Source organism: Lynx canadensis, chromosome D4 (assembly GCF_007474595.2).
Source record: "Lynx canadensis isolate LIC74 chromosome D4, mLynCan4.pri.v2, whole genome shotgun sequence".
In the NCBI taxonomy this organism is placed as follows: domain Eukaryota; kingdom Metazoa; phylum Chordata; class Mammalia; order Carnivora; family Felidae; genus Lynx; species Lynx canadensis.
This window is the reverse complement of record NC_044315.2, coordinates 8,755,218-8,773,138: the sequence shown is the minus strand read 5'-3', so window position 1 is coordinate 8,773,138 and position 17,921 is coordinate 8,755,218. Positions and strand designations below refer to the sequence as shown.

At 42.0% G+C, this 17,921-nt stretch overlaps 1 long non-coding RNA gene across 7 annotated transcripts in view; it reads right to left on the bottom strand.

Annotated features, from left to right (window-relative positions):
* Positions 1–1,697: 1,697 nt before the first annotated feature.
* Positions 1,698–17,921, bottom strand: part of LOC115499304 — a 52,856-nt gene continuing 36,632 nt past the window's right edge. For 5 of the 7 annotated variants that reach the window (XR_004344338.1, XR_004344339.1, XR_004344340.1 and 2 more), the window contains 4 exons: positions 8,892–9,007; positions 8,587–8,714; positions 5,841–6,005; positions 1,698–3,694 (listed from right to left, as the gene is read on the bottom strand). This is a non-coding gene — a long non-coding RNA (uncharacterized LOC115499304). Of the gene's footprint in view, positions 3,695–5,840; positions 6,006–8,553; positions 8,715–8,891; positions 9,008–17,921 lie in introns of all 7 variants that reach the window. The other 2 variants (XR_004344342.1, XR_004344343.1) reach the window with 2 other exon arrangements.

The following is a 17,921-nucleotide window of genomic DNA, read 5'->3' as shown; positions in this document are numbered from 1 at the left end:
CTCTCAAAAATAATAAACATCAAAAAAATTTTAAATACAGAGGAAACCAGGAGGCCCAACATCGTACTAACAGATCAGAAGAGAAATATTCCAAGGACGTTTGAACGCCATACCCCCCACTATCAAGACAGAATGCAAACATTTTCTGAGATGTCTTCTAAAGGATGGTTCCACAAGAAAGAAGGAACGATACCCCAAAAACCTGGAATCTATGCAAGAGGGAGAGGAAGGAAATCTCCTGGACAATAGTGAGAAGAAATCCAGTGTGAGCAGTGGGCATAGGCATAAGTGACAGCAAGCAATTTGGGTGAAACCAGAGGACACACAGCAGAAAGAGCTTCATAAAAACTTTAGGTTGATTTATTTATTTTGAAAGAGAGCAAGAATGAGCACAAGTAGGGAAGGGGCAGAGAAAGAGGGAGAGAGAGAGAATCCCAAGTAGGCTAGCATATGGAGCTTGAACTCACAAAGTTGTGAGATCATGACCTGAGCCAAAACCGAGAGTCGGACGTTCAACTGACTGAGCCACCCAGACGTCCCTATAAAAACCTTTAAATGACCTGGTGGATTTTCTTGAGCTTGGGAGAGTAGATGTAGGAGGCAGAGGGCCTGGGTTCAAATCCTGACTCTGGCACTTAGGATCTTCTGCTAGTCAATTACTCTCTGTGCTGTACCTTTCCCATTGATAACGTGGATTGTACTGGGCCCACCTCACTGCGTTACAGTAAAAATTACATGAGTTACTCTACTCACTGTGCTAAAAGAGTCTGCTTTGGATTCTGTGTCTCCCTCTTGCTCTGCCCCTCTCAAAAACAAATCTTTAAAATATAAAAAATTTGGGTTTGAAATGCTATTTTCTAAAACAAAGTCATGTCAAGTAAGATATTTAAAGGCAGATAACTGATATATAAACAAAGGGATAAATATCCCTGGGGTGCTCTGAAATTAAAGAGTATCGCCCCAAAGATGAGCCAGCAGAATGAGAGAGAAGGCATTCAGGTTGCCCATGCAATGACAAAGTTTAAGTGATACCTGATTTTTGTCTGATCTTTGATGTTTCATTTTCTTTTAAGGTTTATTTATTTTGGAGACAGAGCATGAGAGTGTGAGCAGGGAGGGGCAGAGAGAGAGGGAGACACAGGCTCCAGGCTCTGAGCTGTCAACCAAGAGCCCAATGCGGGGCTGGAACTCACAAACTGCAAGATGATGACCTAAGCTGAAGACGGACGCTTAACCCACTGAGCCACCCAGGCATCCTTCCATTTGATGCTTCAAAGCCAAGGTAAGCCCTGAGTACTCTGAGCGCAGCCCCCAGGTATCAACGTGGGCTAGTACTTTTCTACCTCAGTGACCATCTCTGGGGCTTGCCTCCCTCTCTGGCTAGGCTGGTGTGTAGTCCTCAGCCCCCACACTGTCCTTAAGGGCTGAATAAAATCACAGGACTAGCCAGCATGGAGGAAGTCACTTTATTAGGCATTTTCCTGTCTGGGGACACAGGTGTTTGGGTTTCAATGAAGGAACTGAAATTTCCACAGCTGAGCTAGAGACAGCTGCTCCAGAAACCCAGAGGGGAACCATGGAGTCTTGTCTTTTTTTTTTTTCTTTTTTTTTAATATATGAAATTTATTGACAAATTGGTTTCCATTCAACACCCAGTGCTCATCCCAAAAGGTGCCCTACTCAATACCCATCATGGAGTCTTGTCTTTTATGCTGTATCTTGGCAATACTCCTTGGTGCTGCTAATGCACCGTGGAGGCCCCGCTCCTTTGTGATGGGCCTGGAGGCGCTCATCTTTCCAGCCACGTCAGGCAGAAACCAGGTGATAAAGGCACAGGGACCCCTTGCTCAAGTCACAGAAACACCCAGGCACCAACGGAGGATGAAATCCCATTCAAAATATAGATGAACTGATATTTGATGGCATGCAAGGGAAGTGAGGTTTTTCTTTCAAGAAACAAAAATAGGCACAGATAAAATTTTTTTAGACCATCTGAAATTCTGACTAAATAGCCTTGAATGTAGACTGCCCAGGGAAAGTGGTGCTTTTGATAATAACCAGGAGTGCCGAGTTTTGGATTTTAATTCGTTTTAAACTTTTTCCTATTGAAATGATTCATCCCAGCCATTTTTTTGGAGAAAGAATTCTTCCTAGGCTAGAGTTATGGTAAAAAGAAGGGGGATTTGGGAACAAATATTTATGAAGTGCCCAGAATGATAAGTGGCCCACATCATCACTTTTAACCAAGAAAAGGCTAATGCTTGGTTGAAAATAACATCTAAAATCACAAGGCTAACGAGCAGTGGAGGTGAGATTCAAATGAAGTTCTCCTGATCTGAAACGGTGCTCTTTCCTTCACACTACGTTCCTTCTCCCAAATCCAGACACAGAGCTTTGTTTTGTCTTCTGCTTAGCCACTAACAAAGATGTTGCAATCCATCCACTCACAGAAGTCAAGTAGGACAGTCCTGTAATTTCCAACCGTGAGAATGAGTGCACTTGTCTCTACTTTATCAATTAAGGTTCCTGCTGTGATGTGTTTCCCCATCTTGCCAAGCTATTTAAAAATCTCCATGATGCATTGCTTCTTATCTTGCCCAGTGAAAGTTGGCAAGCACTGTGATCCTTACTTAATAACTCAGGTTACCCAGGGAATAGCCTGGATTAGAAGCTATGATACCCGAAGCTCATGGATAAGCACTCTGAGTCTCTTGTCTGGACTTGATGAATAATTCAGAGGTCTGTTTGGTGGAAATCCAGTTAGGGGTCTGGCAGATTTGATGGCTTCAGAGCTGTGGCATGGGGAATGCTACTCTTGCCTCAGTGTCCTCCTGGCTCTCGGACTGCTTCTCCTTAGGGGCCAAGGCCTAATTCCCCTAGCCTTTAAAAGTTGGTATAACACAAGGTTCTGGTCCTGGCCCTCTTCGTTCAGCCAAAAATTATGTGAGCTCCCATTACTTGTGCATGGCAATTGCCTGTTGGCGTTCAGGTCTATTTCTGGCTCTTTCCCTGGTGTGGCCTCAGGTCTTGGGACCCAACTGGTCACCTCTCTGGGTAGCTCCTGTCCTGTGGTTCTAGCTCCTTCCTTCCTCCATGGTTCCTCCAGCTCCAGGGTTGATGGTAGCTTCCAGATGCTACTGATCTGTGGGTTACCTCATTGCTCCCTGGTTGGCTTTCCAGATCTTCCATCATCTTCTGTATTAAGTCCCAACTGCTTGCAAGAGGCAGAGGACTGTTTTCTTGGTTCTGTCCTGACCCACACAGACCACCTTCTTAGGCACACGCTACAGGAACCAAACGTGATGGGTTGGCAGGAAAGGAATTGATCACAAAAGGTACTGGAGAGATCTAAGAATCTCTGTGAGGACAAGAGAAGTAGAAGCTCGGAGGTTGCAAGGAAAAGAGCAGGGCTCAAAAATATCCAGGTACAACCATTCAGGGAAGCCATGTTCTGTGCGTGGTGTTGTGCCTTGAGTGCCAACAATGGATGCTGGAAATGCTCATTCAGGTCGTGGTCTCTGCGACCATCTGTCAACAGAATAGATTCTGGTCTTTTCCTTCTTCACGACATAGGGAATGGAGTACATGCGTCTGATTAGCAGAGTCCAGGTCAAGTATCCATCCGTTGTTGCAAGGTTATCTGACATTTTCAGTTCCCATTATGAGATGGGCTCTTTACAGGCACCAGAATTATCTAGATAGAAGATAAAGATTTGGATGCCGTGTGGACATTTTATTTTGGGCAGAGGTTTAGACAAAGATTCAAATGCAATTGGTGGAGTTGGGGGACCCCCTGAAATCATTGGTTAGGAATTGGGGGGAAGAGCGCCTGGCTGCCTAGGTCAGTTAAGTGTCCAACTGTTGATTTCAGACCAGGTCATGATCTCACGGTTCATGAGTTCGGGCCCCTGTATTGGGCTCTGTGCTGACAGTGTGGATCCTGCTTGGGATTCTCTCTCTCTCCCTCCCCCCTGGTGCTAGTACCTCTCTCTCTCTCAAACTAAATAAACTTTTAAAAAAAGAGGGAAAACAGCCAAAGAAGGGCAAATTACTAATCAAGCTATTGCCATGGGGGTAAGTATAATTCCTCAGAGGGGGTAGGATGTGGGGCAACTGGATGGGGCTTAATTCCCCATCATACCCCCAGGTGTGGCCTGAGTGGGCTTTGGCAGCTATAGGAGACCTTCTGGCAAATAAATGCAGGGTCTGGCAGTAAAAAGTTGGGCAGGTGTGAACTGAAAAGGTGAGGGAGGGCATGGGCTGCATCTTTGCAGCCAAGGTCAGCTAGGAACTGCTGAGCATTGAACATACAACAGCAGACAAGAGAGAAACAAGCATTCCTGGCTTCCCTAAGCTGGTGCTCTTGAGATGCAGACAGGTGAACAGGCAAGAGTGGGGGGCACAGCAATAATACAGCAGCCTCGGAAGCTAGGGCTGGACCTCTGGCCTGTAAGACCCATGAGGATGGGGACAGCACCCTACTCATTTTTGAATCCCGGTTGCCTGGAATGCTATCTATTCAATATATGTTTTCTGGCTCAATAATGAACGGCTGGGCACAGCTCTGGGATGTTACATTCATTGTTTCGGTCTCTCACTCTAACCCAACAAGGTAGGTGTGTCACCATTTACATGGAAGAAAGTTAAGGAACTCATAATTATTCCTGTCTCAGCTTTGAGGTAACGACACCAAACAGTTTGCCTGTCCAGCATGCCCCATTTCCAACCCTGGGCTCTCCCTATCAGAGAACTGACCTTCTGGGTTGCAAATGGTAAGTCTTTGTTGTATATTCCCAGAAGCAGAGTTCTTTGGGAACAGAAACTATGTCTGTTTTGTTGAACACTGTATGCCCAGCATCTGGGCTAGGGCTGACACATGGATGATTTTCTGAATGCCTTGGATAAATGAATAAGGCTCAGTGGTGGTAACTTCACTGGTTACAGATCTAAGAGGTGGTAGACCTGAGGCCCAAACTGGGTACTTTGCTGAGCATTACACAACTTATCTGTATGCCACAGATATGTGGCCACTAGAAAATTTACGTTGGCTTGAAGACTGCTGTTTTAAGGTCAGAATAATGGGACAGGAAGTGTTTGAGGGATGACCAAGCACAACTCTAAGCCTAAAGGGTGGAGAAGATTCTTCAAGGACGAGGCCCTATTTCCAAAGCTGTGGCTGGACTGGACAACCTTTAAAATTCCCCATAGATTTACATTCTAAGGTTTTTAACTTACAATCTAGCTAAAAGTCAAAGTGTTTGCTCCAGCACTAAGAACTAATTGACCTTATTAGCTTACTAAATCAAAATAATTTTAAAATATTGGAAATAAAATATTCATCCAGTACCTGAAGACCCTGTGGAACAGTCATCTCAAACTTTGCACTGTAGGATATACAAAGAGCCACATTCAAAATGGAGGGGAACTGGAAGATCTCTTCTGCCTTATTTATCATGGTCTTATTCTCTTCTTTTTGCAAAATCAACTAGCATGGAATTAATAACTAGTACCAGGGGGAGGGAATAGGAGGTGAGAGATGAACAGGAAATGCAGACAGAATTTACGATGCACACATCCTGATTTTAGCTAAAATGTGTTCCCCCCAAGAAAGTCCACGAATTGAAAAAAAAACATGTTAATTAAATATAAAATCTTCAAGCAGTATTATTCAAAAGCCTACATATTGTTGTCCCCAGGAGATTGTTGGGCAGAACTGAAAGACAGTGGGAACAACAAAGAGAGGTTTCACATAAATTACGATTTTGAGCAGGTAAAGACACATTTTAAGTTTCTTTGAAGCATGTAAAATATTTGCATTGGTTTATTAAAAAATTATTCACCTGGGGTGCCCGGGTGGCTCAGTCAGTTAAGCGTCCAACTTCAGCTCAGGTCATGATCTCACTGTTGGTGAGTTCAAGCCCTGCGTCGGGCTCTGTGCTGCGGGTGCAGACCCTTGAACCTCCTTCGGATCCTGTGTCTCCCTCTCTCTGTCCCCAGCTCACTCTCTCCAAAGTAAATAAACATTAAAAAAAAAAAATGCAAAAAAAAATTCACATCATGCAAGTGCTTTGATAGTGTGAACTTTTCTGGTAAACACTGAAGTAGGATCTAATGTCTACTTTAGCTATTCATCTTCTGGGAAAAAAAAATTAGGGCTGTGCCCCATCAGCTTTTAAATGAAAATATATACATGCAGCCAATCAGATTAATACTCAGTCATCCCTTTGACTGGATCACTGATTCAGAAATTCAGATGTGAACATTAGGGTGTATTTCATACGGTTCTCACCACTTAATTATGTTCCAGGACAGTCCTGCCAGAGTACCCACCGATAGGGTTAAAATGACAACCAAAAGCAAAAGCCCCTTGTCCACAGAGTCAACATTTCACGACTCCCTCAAGGATATCAAAACATATTCCAAGATATCACAACGAGAATCATGAGCAGGAAAAAGACACTGAGCATATTTATATGCCTAATTAAGAGAAGGTATGAAAGAGAAATTATGGGGCCCTGATACTCTGTTGACCCTTCTTGTGAGCCCTCATTAATCCCAGAGCCAGATGCATCCTCAGAATCTATCTAAACACATTTCTTCAAAAGGCCACTCCGGACAATTAGGAACAGAACTTTAGAATTCTTTGCTTCCATCACTTAGGGCTGAATATTTCCAGCCATGGGTATCTCCCATAGCTATTGTACCCTGGCTGCACTGAGCTAATCACCTCTGCTTGAGTGTGCCAAACAAGTTCAAGCATTTGTGCCTTTGTTTATTCCATTCCCTCTACCTGGAATTATCTTTTATCTACTCTTCTACTGTGGAAATCTTATTTATTCTTTGTGGCTCTACACAACAATTGCCATTTTTGTGAGGCATGCCCCATTGGTGACTTCTAACCAAAAACAATAGTTTATAATTGTTTATTTTAGGAACTCCAGCTGAAAGGGCCTGAAGAATGTAAAAAAAAAAAAAAAAACACACACACACACAAAAACTTGTAGCCAATAATGACAACCATCATCATATAGAACATTTATATATAAAAGAAATATTTCAGCCCAAACACAAAGCTAAAGAGGGAAACAATGATTTGTGAACTGGAATTCTTTTCCCCCATTTCTTTCTCAAAGCTATAGCCTCTACTATAAAGTGAGTCAATATATAAAAGTTTAGTGGAAACCTGAGTTCCTACTCTAAAATGTTTACCAAGGATAGAAATTGAATCATAATACTATTTTGTCCTGAGCCACAGTAACTTCTATCAAGGCAAAACCCTCTTCACAAAAATTATTTTAGGAGTTAGCAAATATTCTAGTTCAATCGGTCCCAGGCTGGGCTGGTACCCAGAATCATAAGGGGAATTTTCAAGATTCATATGGGCCTGTGAAACAGCATCTTTGGGGAGTGAGCCCCAAGCTCCCCCTAGGCGAACTGAAGAACCACCAGGCTATCTTCACTGATCATTTTTATAATTAACTGTCTGAGCTGGGGATATTAACAATGTTCCTCACAAGTATATGTCAAGGAACAGAAATATCTGGACACACAATATTTGAATTCCATTGAAGCAGGGACAGTATTGGCTGTCAGTACACTCATTTTGCTCATTTGGCATTGTAGTTACAGGAGAAAAGGGACTGCTAAAAATGTCAACAAATTTCTGCAAAGCAACTGACTTGTCTTAGCTGAAATACCTCATGGTTGTCTTCAGCTTAAACAAGAAAAGATTGGGGACAAAACTTTGTTAAAATTCCATTTGATTTATCCAGCCATGAACCATTTTGTTTTAAATGTGAATTGCCAAAACAGCTTAGTTTTTGAGACCTCTGTTACACAACGACCTCATCTTCTTATATTAGGAAAGAACTTGGATTGGTTCAGAAGTATAAAATTATAATAATAGTGTCTTTAAAAATTAGAATCCCTGAAGGTCTAATACACCGCTGGTTTGGGGCTACCAATTCATACCATAAATTAAGATTCCAATTGAGCAGACTGCATTAACTGGATGTTTTCTGACAATTCTCTAAGTGCTACTCTATGGGCAATCCATACATATCTGGTAATTACCTGTTAGTCTCCTGTTAATATGTTCTATTTATGTATGCCCCAGTGGGGAACCAAGGGACACTGAGGATACAAATGAATGAACCAACTCCAACCCTAGTAAGTAGATAATACGAAGAATGCATTGGACCCTCAAGCACTACATGAAGTTCAACACAGCCTTATCCATCGTGTGGCTGGCAAGCATAAGGACACCTATATGCACTGAAGAATCTCCTAGCTGTGCTCTTTGAGAAAGCTTAGAGACAACAATTAAAATACAGAGCCCAACCAAGCAAAGGTAGACTTCCACCATCCCGGTCATGAGTTCATCTGTTTTTTTTTTTTTTGCTTAAGCTATATTTGACAGTTCACAGGGAATTTAAAACTCATGGCTCTGCTAGGCATGGGAAATACAACATGAAAATTTGTTGGGTTTCCCAGCTAAGCACTGACAGCTTACACTGTGCCTTATTTTTGGCGTGAAGAAGTTGCAATGCTCACGTGCAGCTGGGCAGCTGAGAGAATCTGGCTCACTTTTCACATTTTCTCTGCAGCTACAGCTGGTACAGATGACATGGAAAAGGTGAGAATTTCTTGGAGCAGTTTGTCTTTTTCCAAAAATGGCCACATTAATATTCCAGTCCCACACCTTCCTGCAGAACCTGCGTAGAGAGAGAAGTACAATCTAATTTTCCTCTCCTTGGACCTGGGTGATGCTTTGTGACCCACCCCCACCTCCACCGCGGACAAGAATATGGAGAAGTGATGGTGTAGGGTTTCTAAGGTTAGGTCATAGAAGCTGATATAGCTTCCACCTGGCTCTGTTTTGGGACACTTACCTTGGAGAGACAAATGACCCCCATTGAACTTCAGTCCCAGCCAACAGCCAGCATCCCCTGCCAACACAGGCATGCCCCTTCAGAGAATTCTACTCGGAGCCTTCCAGTCACCCCACCTGATGCCAAAGAGAAGAGACACAATGTGCCCACCATGCCCCACCAAAATTGCAAACCTGTGAGCAAAATAAATATCGTCATTAGCTTAAGCGACTGATTCGGGGTGACTTGTTCTGCAGCAAATTGAATGCTTATCTTCTGTGAATAGTTTAAGTCACTTCTCACCAGGAAGACAACAGTCATTTATCAGGGATTCACATATTGTGATATGGGACTTGGAATAACGGTCTTATATCCACGATGTGGTCACATCTGGCCAGAATCATGTGAAAGCCATGCTTGGTCACTTGGGCACTGTAAATTCTTTCTTTAAAGGTTATAAAATACATACTTCTAAAAATGCACATCTTACAGATTTTAAGTAAAAAATAAAAAGGAATGTCCCTCATCTTTCAGACCCTTCTCCACACTCTCCCCTGAGCACATCTTAGACTCTTCCCCTGTAGGTCATGAGCTTCTTTTTATTATGCTGTCAAAGCAAGCCTAATGATGATCAAGATAGGAACATGATGATGGTGGCCAGTTTCTATGTGCCAGGCACTGCAGAACTTGGGGAGCTTGAAATTGGCTATGGTGGGAGTAATTAGAGCACAGGCATTGCAAAATATGAAACATCAGAGCTTTTGGTTCAAAAAAACCAGTTGTTAAATTTACCATCAGGGGGGCGCCTGGGTGGCTCAGTCGGTTAAGCGTCCGACTTCGGCTCAGGTCACGATCTCACTGTCTGTGGGTTCGAGCCCCGCGTCGGGCTCTGTGCTTACTGCTCAGAGCCTGGAGCCTGTTTCCGATTCTGTGTCTCCCTCTCTCTCTGACCCTCCCCCGTTCATGCTCTGTCTCTCCCTGTCTCAAAAATAAATAAAACGTTAAAAAAATTTTTTTTACCATCAGGGACCATGTTTCTCTCTGCTAATTAATACATCTCCAGCACCTAGGACAGTGTCCAGCACATGGAAGGCTCTCAGTATGTGTTTGCTGACTGAATGAATGTTCTAAGTGCAGGCTCAGACAATATTCCTGCTGATGCACTTCTAAAATGAACATGACCTACCAGTTTTATGAATGAGCATGCTTCTAAAATGCAACTTCTGATTATTCATTGTTTTCAGGCATTTCCCTATTTGGATAATTGGATTACTCTCTCTGTGGGTCAACAGAGCCAGGGACGTAGCTGAAGCGTGCAATTCACAGGGACGCACAGTGCCCCAATAGTCAACTTGTCACGGCAAAAATTATTTCAAACTCCCTAACCAAAAAGTATCATCCTTTTCATCTCTTTTACCAGCTTTTGTCATACTCCAATGTTTTTTTTTTAGGAGTGATCTAGTCAAGAAAAAAAAATTAAAAAGAACATATACAGAAGTACACATGCACTGTGGGTATATGTGCATGTGCACGTGTAGCATGTAGACCTTTTGGGATGGGTCTACATACATATTAAAGATCTTCTTTAAACAGAAATGGTGGGAGGATTGGTGAGAGATGGGGAAGAATGTGTGAATAATGAAATATAAAAGCGAGAGCAATCCAGGCCTTGTCTGTCAGAGGAAGGAAATCAGATCTGCAAAATGGTTGCCTCCAAAATTAACTACTCAGATAAACAGAAGCAACATATGCACTTGAGGCATAAAAGACCCAAGGCAATGTGGGAATGATCAGGTGGGGACAAAGGCTTTCCCCAAGAGCAACACCATGGACATTATTTAACCATCATGATCTGCTCCAGGTCTCGGGTCACTGACAATAATTATGACTTGTAGAATGACAGACGTCTACATGGCACTTCCCCAAATTCCATCTCCGCTTAAAATGCAAATGCTTTCCAAAGCAGATTTATATTTTCAATTAACCTTCTTGTTGGTTCCAAGAAAATCTTTGGGGGCAGGCTGGACATGAAGGATAGTGGTATTGGTACTGGTTTACTCACCAATTACTCTTTAATGCCAATGCGTGCCAGTGATGGGCTAACCAATGGACATCTCCTTGAATTCTTTTTTTCCTTCCTTTTTTTAAAAATTCCAGGAAGTATTAGGAATCTCAGTTCTGTTTCTATGAAAAAAACTAAGGGTATTATAAAAAATGTTGTGGCTTTGGTGAGTCATACATCACTACTGGAAAGCAGATATTCTGTGATTCCTTGCTTTTGAGACCTATTGATAATTTCCACCACTGAAAACACAGCCATCTTGTAGCATTTCCAAAAGAAAGGACCCTGGAAAAATTCACACAAGTCAGGAGAAATCTTTATATTCCCCCTGTAGAAATCAAAGAGAATGAAATTAAGGGAATGTCTAAGAACATTTCTTGCATGACAAAGCCTTTTCAGATCAGCAAAATAAATTAACTTACCAAGAAATCTTAAATGAAAGAGTACAAAAATCAAAGCAGGGCACAACGCATGAGTCCAAGGATGAGTCAATATTAGAAAAACCTATTAGTATAATTCACTCATTTACAAGTCAAAAGAGAAAAAAAAAAAACTCCTCCTCCTCCTCCTCCTCTTCCCCTTGCCTTCCCAAATAGTTCAGCCCAAAAACTATTAGCTGAGTCCCAGAAGAAGTGGGAGTGTGTTGGGAAGTGAGTGGTGTGAGGCAAATGTGCATAGGGAAGGACAACAGTGATGGATAGACGATTGGTTTTACCCAAGGGTTTGATCACACAGGTAACTGTCTTAAGGATATGAGAAGGTAGGTTTTTTTTATTTTACTTCCAGGGAAGGGAGTTATAAACATGGAAAGGGAAAAAACTACAATCTACCTATGCAACTGGATTGGAGTAAATCTATCATGCTGAACTCAGAGTTTTCGATGGATGGATGGACAGAAGGATGGATGGACAAATGAGAAAATACATAGACATACACGTACACATAAGCATACATATATTCTCTAGCTCTGTTCACTAAGAGGGGCTTACAAGCAGTGACACCCAAAGAGTAGTCAACAGGCCAAGATGATGGAGGACTCTAGCAGAAGCAGAAAATCAACAGCCAAGTAGGTAATAGGCCCATCTTACTCTCTGATGTTTAGACAAAGCAAGACTGCTGTGCTCAATTACAAGAGGTACACTTAAAGAACAGATTCCCAGGACAGCCCAGAGGGTCCTATGATTAACAGCGAAAGGAGATGAGATTTAATGTACTGAAAAGAATTAAGGGAAATATAAAAATACTCTTCAAATTTCCAAATGGCTGTCATGAGAAAGAGAGATCAGGTTCATTATCTCTGTGGTTCCAGAAATAGAACAAGGACCAATGCATAGAAATTTCCCAGATAGCGTCTAGGGACAAGAAAAACTGTTCCAACAATTAGACTTACTCCACAAAGGAGGAGGAGGTGAATCACGTGATAGGTCTTCCCTCAGAGGCTTCTAATGACTCATCAGGGCTGTTGCAATGCAGTTTCCAGCCGTGGGTAAAGATTTGTACTAAACTGACGCTGAAGACTTTGTAACTCAAAGTGAGGTCCATGGACCAGTAGCACTGACATGACCCGGAAGCTCAAAAAAAATGCATATTGTTGCTTCCACCCCTAAACCTAATGAATTAGAACCAGTATCTTCGCAGGATCTGTTTGATTCACGTGCACGTTAAAGAGTGAGAAGCAGATGTTGAAGATGGCTTGTCACTCTCCAGCTTCTCCATCCACTTAGGTTTTCAGCCTCCTTTGGTACTCCTCTTTCACCCTGCATGACCTACTAAATGTCCATTTAATAATTAGTTATTAAAGGCAGAAGACCTGAGGGTGATTTGGGATAGAGTGGATATAATGAGCTTCCAAATTAGTGTAATCTGATAAATGATTATACAGTTGACCCTTGAATAATGGCAGGGGTCAAGAGCAACAATTCTCCATGTCGAAAAGCCATGTATAACTTCTCACTCCCCCCGAGATGTGTCTAATAGCCTGTTGACTGAAGCCTTACAGATAACCTAAATAGTCAATTACCACATATTTCATGTATGTATTATATACTGTATTCTTAAAGTAAGCTAGAGAAAGTGTTAAGAAAATCTTAAGAGCAAATACATTTACAGTACGGTACTGTAAAGAAATCTGCATGTAAGTGGACCAGTGCAGTTCAAAGCTGTGTTGTTCCAAGACCAATTATATTCCTTATTGGTGGGAATTTGGGGGTGGGAGGTAGTCCACTGAAGGTCACTGACATAGAGATGGGTGTGAATGCAGTCATGTATACTCTCCTTGGACCCAATGAATGAGAGCATACCAAAAGCTCTCACCTTCCTCTAGGTTTCTCATTCATTAGGTCTACACTTGAAGCAGAAATGTGAGCCTGCTATCCACTCCAGGACTGTGTACAGAAGGGAAAATAACATTCTGCCTTCCGAGTAGCGTACGTGCATGCCTTAGTTTTATCTTCCAGGATCGTCTTATTCTTGTAGAGACAGAAACCTCAAACTTTCAACAGCCAATAGTCCACAAAACTTCAAACAAAGAGTGGACACACAGACCTCAGGTGTAAGACAAGAACCAGGGCATTTAATGACGACTAGATGTTAAATGGTAGGAAGACAGGCCTCACTTCTCAGGCAGCTTCATCATCTTCCAGTCCCCAGCTCCTAACACTTTAGGCTGTGTAACAACCAACTGTTCCCAGGGCTCCTCCCCAATGGCACACTTTCCTTGGGCCTTCCTGTCACCTCAATCCAGAATATCCTCAAGCTGTGTCCTTCCTGGGTAACCTCTGCTCATCCTTTAAGACTCAGCTCAGGACGCATCTGGTCCTCCAGGAAGCACTCCTTTACCCCCTGACATGCTGCCCTTCTGAGTTGGTTCCCACAGCACCCTCTATCACCGTAGACCATTGCCATCCAACAGAAGCACAACAGGGGCTGCATAAATTTAAGTTTTCTAGTACTACAGTTTTTAAATTAAAAAAAAATTTTTTTTTGAGAGAGAGCACATGCACGTGAGTAGGGGAGGGGCAGAGAGAGGGTGACAGAGAATCCTAGTCCTGACACAGGGCTCAAACTCATGAACCACGAGATGACGACCTGAGCAGAAATTGAGAGTTGGCTGCTTAACTGAATGAGCCACCCAGGAGCCAATAATAATAATAATAATATAATAATAATAATAAAGAAGTTTAACTGTCACTATTTGTAGATGATATGATGCTTTACATAGAAAACCCTAGAGACACCACTAAAAAACTTACAAGAATTCTGGGGACTGTCAGCACAGAGCCTGCTTGAGATTCTCTCTATTCCCATCTCTCCTCTGCTTGCACACAGGCTCGCTTTCTCGCTCACTCTCAAACAAACATTTAGAGAAAAGGAATTCTGTAAAGTTGCAGGAGGCAAAATAATACCTGGAAATCAACTGCATTTGTTTTCTTTTTTATTTTATGTTTAATGTTTGTTTATTTTTGAGGGAGAGAGAGAGACAGAGACAGACAGAGAGAGGGAGACACAGAAGCCAAAGTAGGCTCCAGGCTCTGAGCTGTCAGCACAGAGCCCGACACAGGGCCTGAACCCACAAACCACAAGGTCATGACCTGAGCCGAAGTCATTCGCCTAACCGACTGAGCCACCCAGGTGCCTCAGTTGCATTTCTATACAGGAAATAACAGAGAGCAAAATTAAGAAAACAATTCCATTTACAATCGCACCACAAAGAATAGAACACCTAGGAATAAATTTAACCAAGGAGCTGAAAGACCTGTACTCTGAAAATTATAAAGGTTGATAAAACAAACTGAAGATGACACAAGTAAGTGGAAATGACACAAATACGCTCCTGGATTGGGAGAACCAATATTATTAAAATATCCATAATGCCCAAAGTAATCTACAGGTTCAGTGTAATCCCTATCAAAATACCAACCTCATTTTTCACAGAAAAAATAATACTAAGATTTGTCTGAAGCCACAAAAGACCCCAAATAGCTGAGGCAATCTTGAGAAAGAAGAATAAACCTAGAGGTACCACGTTCCCAGATTTCAAGATATAATACAAAGCTCTAGTAATCAAAACAGTATGGTACTGGCACAAGTACAGACACATAGATGAATGTAACAGAATAGAGAGTCCAGAAATAAACCCACAGTTGTGTGGTCACTTAATCTACAACAAAGGAGGCAAGAACATACAAGGAGGGAAAGAGAGTCTCTTTGATAAATGGTGTTTGGAAAACTGGACAGCTACTTGCTGGACTGCTTACGCCATACAAAAATAACTCAAAATGGATTAACGACCTAAATGGGAGACTTGAGACCATAAAACTCTTAAAAGAAAAAAGGCAATCATATCTTTGAGATTGGCCTTGGCAACATTTTTCTAGATCTGTCTCCTCAGGCAAGGGAAACAAAAACAAAAACAAACTATTGGGAATACACCAAAATAAAAAGCTTTTGCACAACAAGGAAAACCGTCAACAAAACAGAAAGGCAAACCACTGAATGGGAGAAAACATTTGCAAATGACATATCCAAGAAGGGTTAATATCCAAAATATACAAAGAACTCATGCAACTCAACACCAAAAGACCTCAAATAATCTGATTTAAAAAAGGGCAGAGGATGTGAAGAGACATGTTCCCACAGAAGACCTACAGATGGCCAACAGACACACGAAGAGTTGCTCAACATCACTTATCATCGGGGAGATGCAAATCAAAACCACAAAAAGGTATCACCTTATACCTAACAGAATGGCTAGAATCAAAAAGGCAAGAAATAGCAAGTGTTGGTGAGAATATGGAGAAAAAGGAACCCTTGTGCACTGTTGGTGGGAATGTAAACTGATGCAGCCACTGTGGAAACCGGTATGGAGGTTCCACAAAAAATTAAAAATAAAAACCCTATATATCCAGTAATTCCACTACTGGGTGTTTACCCTAAGTAAAAGAAAACACTGATGTGTAAAGATATATGCATCCCTATGTTTATTACAGCATTATTTACAATAGCTAAGATGTATAAGCAACCTAGGTGTCCACTGATAGATTAATGGACAAATAACATGTAGTATGTGTGTATGTATATAAATGTGTGTATATATATGTATATATGTATGAATATATATACATATAGCAACATATGGTCCTAAATATACAACATAGATGGTCCTAGAGAGCATATGTTAGGTGAAATAAGTCAGAGAAAGACGAATACCATATGATTTCAGTTATATATGGAATCAACAAAAAGGGAATAAACAGCAGAAATAGACCGATAAATGGGTAAAGGGGTGGTAGGCACAGGCTTCTAGTTATGGAATGCATATGTCACAGGGATAAAAGGTACAGCGCAGGAAATGTAGTCAGTGGTATTGTGATAGCATCACATGGTGACCGAGTAGCCATACTTGTGGTGAGCACGGCATAATGCATAGACTTGTTGAAGCACTACATTGTGCACCTGAAACCCATGTAACATCGTGTGTCAGCTGGGCTTCAATAAAAAAAATTAACCACGTATTTAACCCACCATACCCCAAATGTTATTTCAACAGGTAATCAAGACTATACTAACAAGTAAGTAAGACTGAGCTACTCAGCCTCCCCTATACCAACCATTATTAATTAGATATTTTACATTCTCTTTTCAAACCAAGTCTTCAAAATCCAGTATGTAGTTTATATGTAGAGCACATCTCAATTTAGTTTCAGCAGCTGCATGCAGCTGGTGGTGAGTGTATAGGGCAGCCCAGCCTTAAACCGAAATCATCCACTTACAGGTTTGCCTTCCCTACTAGAAGGTAAGCTACCCAAGGGCAAGGTCAGCATCTTACTTGTAGTATCATCAGTGTCCTATCAGTCCCCAGCATGTACTGAGCACTCAGTAAATGTTTACTAAACTAGAGTGACCTGAAGGTATCTTGAGAACAAGTAGAATTTCAGCAGCTGCTCAAGTCAAAATATATACTTGTAACAATTACAACAATAAGAATAATAGCTAATATTTTATCTTGGACCATGTTCTGTGCTATCTATCTACCTACCTGCCTACCAAGAAGGCTTCACACCTAGTGTGGAGCACAAGGTGGGGTTGAACTCAAAACCCTGAGATCAAGACCTGAGCTGTGATCAAGAGTTGATGCTCAACTGACTGAGCCACCCAGGTGCCCCTGTGCTCTTTAGATACTTTATCTCCTTGAGCCCTCCCAACAACCCCAAATAACTATTTGCATTATTACTTCTACTTTATGGGTAAAGAAACTTGCCCCAAAAATATATAGCTGCTAAGTGGAAGAATGAGGACTTCTGGAAATCATTCTGGAAAACAATGGAAATGGCCAGTTAACACACACACACACACACACACACACACACACACACACACTAAAGAAAAAGTTGAAAAGAATTTATTTGCAGATGGGATAAACCTGCTCCAGTAGGTAAGCCTTCTCTGGAGTCTCCTTCACCAGCCCCCACTGGTGTCTTCTCCGGGGCTCAGTGATCTGCTGAATTTTGCCCTATACAGGGTGTGCCATTCTCCAAGGTTTTCAACCAGACTTCTCTGTCTTCAAATTTATCTGTCTCCTATTTGCCTTCTAAGTTGTGTGCATTCTGTCTTGTCAAACAGACAGAGATTTCCGCAAACGACTTTAGTGAGTCAAGTCACCTTTCTCAGTGCTCATCCTCTCCCAGTGTACGAGGCAGAGGGGCATACCCTGCTTCCTTGCACCCCCTCTCCCCTGAGGGCCCCCCAGCCCCACTGCCCTGGCCTGAGCACGAGGGAAGCAATCCCTGCTGATGTGTGTTTTTGTTTAGGGAAGTAGGCTCAACTGTACCGAAGAAAAATGCTGCAGATTTTAAATTTTGGGGGTGGGGGGTGATGTGTGCCCCCAAATCCCATTATCTCTAAACCACAGGACCCAGAACCACATCTGGCAAAGGAAATAAAGCCAGAGAGGTAAGGAAAGAATAGATTAAGAGAAGCCTTGAAAACAG